The sequence below is a fragment of the Pollachius pollachius genome (assembly GCF_949987615.1).
Source record: "Pollachius pollachius genome assembly, chromosome: 13".
In the NCBI taxonomy this organism is placed as follows: domain Eukaryota; kingdom Metazoa; phylum Chordata; class Actinopteri; order Gadiformes; family Gadidae; genus Pollachius; species Pollachius pollachius.
The window spans coordinates 21,735,034-21,741,363 of NC_136946.1; positions in this window are offsets into that span (position 1 = coordinate 21,735,034).

The window sequence follows — 6,330 nt, forward strand, 5'->3', positions numbered from 1 at the left end:
ACTATTGGCCCAAAATGAAAGCAGGGGGAGGGCTGAACACAATGCGCCTGTTTAATTGGCTTTCATTTAGTTATTCAGCTGCGAGATGTGAAGTTAAAGCCTGAGGGAGTTTGACGTAATGCAAAAGCCGAGTGTTCATTGGTTTAAAGTTACGCCGACGGGAGTAATGATGACAGGCCCAGCACTTTCTCCATAAATACCGGTATGTTTATGTTGTAACAAACTCTTCACGGACCTCCTGGCAACGCGCCGCGGACCCCACTTTGAGAACCACTGGTTTACAGGATATGGGCGCATCTGTCTGCGTCACACAAATACCCGGCGCATTTGCTGACGCAAATGACGTTTAGAAATGTTCAGCGTAATGTCTGAATTCTCGTTTGTTCGTTCCCTATATAGTGCACTATATCATAAACACTGTATACGGAATAGTGAGTGAGTGAATAGGGAACGATTTCGAACACTGTCTTTGTGTTTTTCCTGTTACTTTTTCTGGTTTATTTTTTTCTCACGTCGCGCCTTAAGAACTCTGGCGCCCCCCAGGGGAGGCGCGCCTCACAGTTTGAAAACCACTGGTCTAAGGTATTCAATAGTGACAGCAGATGTAGATCTATTCACAGCATGTGCTTCAATCTACTTTGAATATGCATCCACCTGAATCAGGAACATTTTGCCTTTCCATGGACCAGCATAATTGTTACGATGCTGACCTACCCCACTCGTCATTAACTGGGTAGACAGCCCGTAATTTGTTGGCCCCTAGGTGGTGCGTTGAACTAATAGTATGTTCCTAAGCTTTCCCTTGGCGAGTGCAATCTTACCTATCTAGGTAAGACTACAACAAGTTGGAGCATAAACTAAACAGAAAACTGAAGGAAGAAGTCCCGTTCCCAGCTTCACCCACATCCCCTCCTGGGTTGCTGGGGGGATAGCGGCAGCAGCAAGACCTGGGATCATCCCCTCCCTCTCGATCCATAGAGTTGGCATCGAGGTCCAAAGTGAGTCATACACAACCGTGCCGTCAGACTTCAGCACCGCATGCGGAGCCTGCGCCTCATCCGCAAATTCTTGGGCTTTCGTCCTCACTGCCATCCTCCCCGACATCTGCTTCTTGTTCCACAAGCAGCAGCAGACACGTATGGATGGCCCTGCTATGCTTTTAACAGGTGGCACATTGCACATTCTAACCACATTCTCCTTGAGGGGGTTCAGAGTTGGTTACTCTCTCTCCTCTACAGCTAAGGTGTTGTGCCTCAACTCCGGCAGCTGGTCAACCCCACACCATTTAGTAGTGGTGCAACGGTTCACGGGTCACCCGTGATCCGTACGGATCAACCCTCACGGTTCGGGACGCAAGTAATCCGCGGATCGGCCGATAAAAATAAAAGAAAAAAAGTTGTGCGTTCACGTGATCAGCGCATGTTTAAAGGACAATTCCGGTATTTAGCACATTGAGCCCCCTTTCTGGTTTGTCTAGGATGAAATATAGTGGTTGACACACCGAAATGTTGACTATTGGTCTTGTCTCAGGTATTTGGCTCAATTCGATTCGCCCCTGCCTGCTTCAGAATGGCTGGCTTTGGGCATTCACAAACCTGTCCTTAAAACAACCCTAAACGTTCGTTTTCAGAAATGTGCAAATCACCGAGTGGTTAGTGGTGTTCGTTGATGTTCCTAATCAAGTATCATAGTGAAATACAGTTTCCTTCGTGTTTTATTAAGTGTTTCGTATATCCCATTGAAACGGAAACCGGACCGGAACCGGAAGTGGAAATGGGCTGTTTATGTTTGGTTGCAGTCTTTTCGCCCGGTTCTCTGTGCTTCCTTTGGACAGTTTTTTTTAATTTTTTTTTATTTACTATCCATATTAAAAAGAAGTTTAAGTTAAGTTTTTATTTCATGTGGACACAAGCAATTTCTTTTTATATTTACTATGCTTAAAGGAAGCAGGATTATTACCAAATTTTTCACTTTATTTTGTTTTTATACATTTGAAGATTTTATGTAGAGTCACATTTGTCTTGTTATCTTTTTTGTTGTTGTTGATCCGAAAATGATCCGACCCGTGACTCAAAAACCGTGACAAGATCCACACCGTGAGTTTTGTCATCCGTTGCACCCCTACCATTCAGCGAAGGCCGCCAAGTCAACTGCAAGCGGTTCAAGGCCCACCCTGCCCTCCACGTTAGCAATGGGAACATTCACCATTTCTCAAAACAAATAGTATCAAAAAAACATCCTGCACAAGCTATATGTGCAGGATAATTATCTATACACGCCTGTCCCAAATATTGCCCTGTTGAGTTCAGTGTTTGAAACAAATAAAAGCCTTGGCTATTAATTGAAAGTTTTACGGTATGTTTTATTTATTTTTTATTATTATTTTATATTTATTATTTTTTTTATTTTACGGCACAGAAATCCCGGGCTATTCCCAAAAGTTCCGTGGCTAGCCTCGAATGCCGAGGTCTAACAACGCGCCTGGATGACACGGAAAAAAATAAGTCGCCAGACAAATGAAAAAATAACCAGATTACCCGCCATTAGCTAGATACGTTTTTCAGTCGCCGGAGATTGCCAAAATTCGCTAAATCGAACGACAAACTGGCCAAATTGGCAACACTGGCTACGCCGTCTAGGCTTCGCCTTATGGGCTTGTCCTGTGCGCATGCACCAATCAACATGGGCACTGCCCACATTCCCACAGCACGTGTATGTAACGCGGCGCACAGCAGCATTCGTCCTCCATTTTCTTTCAGCAATTGCTGAAACCAGTTAACTACTTAGACTATCTTCGATTAAGAAATGCAGCAGCGGTGTGACGGAGCCCACAGCTTCCAGCAGCACGCCTCGTGTTGCCTCCGCGCCCCAGCGGAGCCACGCCGTTCGCTTTGGCGGTGCCAGTGAAGTCGGCATCATAGAAGAAGACTTAATAAGGTGGAGTGAAACCCCTAAAAGCGGTATTCTGTCCGGATGCCGGATGGCGTCCGAGCGTAGAGCCGCTGCCTCCAACCATCCCTAAGCATTTGGCCGCTCTATGGGATAGACTCGCTGGTATATGGTTGCTCCTAGTAGGACCTCTTGTACTAAGTTCTGTAGTAACATTACCTGCTCTCCTCTGCCTGTCGGCCATGACAGTCATCAGCTAGACGACGTGGAAAACGCTGTCGTCATCACTATGATCTTATATATCTTATTTATATATCTTATTATCCAGTCCTCTAGACCCCAACATTTCCCCCTCTTCTCCCTACAGTCGGTTCGCTGTAAGGAGAAGGCGGAGTTGTTCGTGGTACGTTCCTCTATCGCCCTGTCGCTTCAGCCTGCCCTGCAGCGGTAGTCTCCGCTTGCTGACGTGCAAGCGGAGAGGTGGGAGGGGCCAGACAGCTTTTATCAGCTGTCTGCACGCCCTCTCCCCGAATGCTTTGCGTGTTGACGAGAGTGACATTGTATCTCAACATGGATAACACGCTGAGGTGGGGATGACTTTTCAGCATGGTTTTTCCCCTTGCAGACAAGCAGCTCCATCACACACACAGTGTGAAGATGCCCTCCCTTGTGGTTGTAGGGTGGTGTAGTATAGCCAGGGTTCTCCCGCCTCTGTGTGGCGTTCCCATGTGCTTCATGAGCAGGCTAGGACTCATCGCCTGACGCCGTTTGTACGGCCACGTGTACCAGTCCCCTACGCCCTGACTTTCCCTGCTATCTCCCTCTACAGTTGTATGTGTACTTCCTCGGCCTATTGAGCTAGGTTGCTGGACCCGTCTCTTGAGAGAAGAGCCCATTCCGTATCTTGCGTCTTCAACAAATCATTTGTTACGCAGAAATAAAAAATGCAGAGTGTTGCTCCGAGAGAATGAGAGTAACCGACGTCTTTGATATCCTGTCCTCTAACCATTTAAAATGGATGTAATCCTTGTCTCTTATATGCTTTGCGTTAATTGAGGAAGTTATGATTGCTTGTATGGACCTTTAATCCATTGCCGCATAAACTTTTTTTCAGTTTTATACATTCTGTGTGTTCACCGGCAACCAGAGCTTCTTTGTTGCATTGTGAAGCTCATTAGATGCTCTGTATATTGTTACGCCTGCCAGCGGTTCCTCTTACCGCCTCTCGTTGGGAGCGGACCTAAGAGGGGCCTTGCTGCTAACCGCAGTTGGCGGCTTTTTATTTTTTCCTAGCTCCGCCCCCAGTGGCAGCAGACGTAGGAGAAGCCTTGTTGCTCTGCATCGCCCGTTTTTTTCATAGATTATATGAAAGACGGGTTGAATCAGAAGCTACAGACTGGTACTCTTGATCATCGCTTTGCGTGTTTCTGGTTATTTTAAGAGCCGTTGTGTTTTGCACATCCTCAGCCTATTGAGTCTGATGTGCAGTGTGACTTAGGTCTTTCTAACTGGGGTCCAGCAGGAGTACATTGATTGGACTCCGCTCAAAGCTTCACCTGAGCCCATAAGGCGAAGCCTAGACGGTGTAGCCTGCATGAAATAGAACGATAGTTATGATATAATAACTCCAGTTCTATGATTTTAGGCGTAGTCGTCTGGTTTCCCACCTGCTGTTCCCTCCAATGCTGAAAGAATATTGTGGATAACGCTGCTGTAGGCCGCGTTATACACGTGCCATGGGGAATGTGGGCAGTGCCCATATCGGGCACTGCCCACTCATTGCTTTGGTCAAGATAACTTTTACAAAGATGCATGATCATCATAACATTTAGTGTACGTTTATTCTTTTTATTTCCCCCCTCATCGTCAAACCGATTATCCATGGTAGGGTCACGGGGGCAGCCGCTCCAGCAGTGGGCCCTAGAATTCCCTTTCCTTGGCCACATTGACCAGCTCTGATGGGGGGATCCCGAGGCGTTTATTATATCTCCACCTAGTCCTGGGTCTACCTGAGGTCTCCTCCGCTTGTACCCGTGGTCATTATCCATCCCTCATGACCATAGGTGAGGATAGGAACGCGAGAACGCGGACAAAACTCAGGCTTTGTCCGCGTACAGAGATTTGATGAGGATTGACCCCCTAACCCCATACTCCCGCAGCACCTCCCACAGTTTCTCCTCCTTTCCACGTCCGGGGCTGAAACCGCATTGTTCCTCCTCAATCCGAGGTTTGACGATCGTCCGAACCCTCCTTTCCAGCACCTTAGAGTAGATTTTACCAAGGAGGCTGAGTAGTGTGATAACCTGGTAATTGGCACACACCCTCTGGTCCCACTATTTGAACAGCGGAACCAGCACCCCGGTTTGCCACTCCTTTGCCACTCTACCACACTCCCACTCAATGTTGAATAGCCGTGTCAACCAAGACAGACCCTCAACACCCAGAGATTTTTGGTACACTTATGAGCATCCTTATGATGTTGTTTGTTATTGACAATCCATCGCTAGCACTGAAGTCTAACGACAGACGGCCGCTCTGGTTTAGATCAGGGAGGCTGTTCCTCCGCACCGCGCCTCTCCATGTGTCTCCCTCGTTGCCCAGGTGGGCATTGAAATCCCCAGCAGAACTACAGAGTCCCCTACTGGAGCCCCATACAGGACTCCATTCAGGATCTCCAAGAAGGCTGAGTACTCTGAACTGCCGTTTGTTGCATACGCACAAACAAGTCAGTGTTCCCCACCCTAATGCGTTGGGAGGCACCTCTCTCGTCCATCGGGGTAAACTCCAACACCGCGGAGCTCAGCCGGGAATTTATGAGTAGAGAAGAACAGAGTCCAACCCCTATCCAGGAGTACGGTACCAGAGCTGAGACTGTGTGTAGAGGTTAGCCACACCAGATCTAATCTGCAGCGCTCCACCTCCCTCACAAGCTCTGGTTCCTTGTGCCAGCTTCTGCCGCTCGGGTCTGGTCGTTTTTTATTTCCGTCTCTTTAAATCTGAACTTGTCACATATATGAGTATGGTATGGTTTACTCTGAATTAATTAGGACCCAGACTATTAAATGTTGCCATATATGGCACATTTTTCCACAGTGTATTATTTGTAATGCCAACATGTAAAGGTCAACACCAAAACAAGAATGAGATAAAAGTGATTTGAATTGATTCATTCTGGAAATGTGCTTTTTGAAGTGCGGGCCCCATGTTCTTCAAGTCACAGTGGGGGAAACCCTTCAGCCGTGAGCTCGACATGCATGAGAGACGTATTTTGATCAGGTTCTAAAGAAAGCCTGCTGGGTCAATCCAAGCTGTGGAAATGACAGTGTGTTGACTCTTCAAGGGTCTTGATTAAAATGCTGGTATTGCACTAATAACCGTGGCACAAAAAAAACACAACAAAGGACTTCTCGCCGTGTGAGGCCGGCGGCTTTATTCTAACTT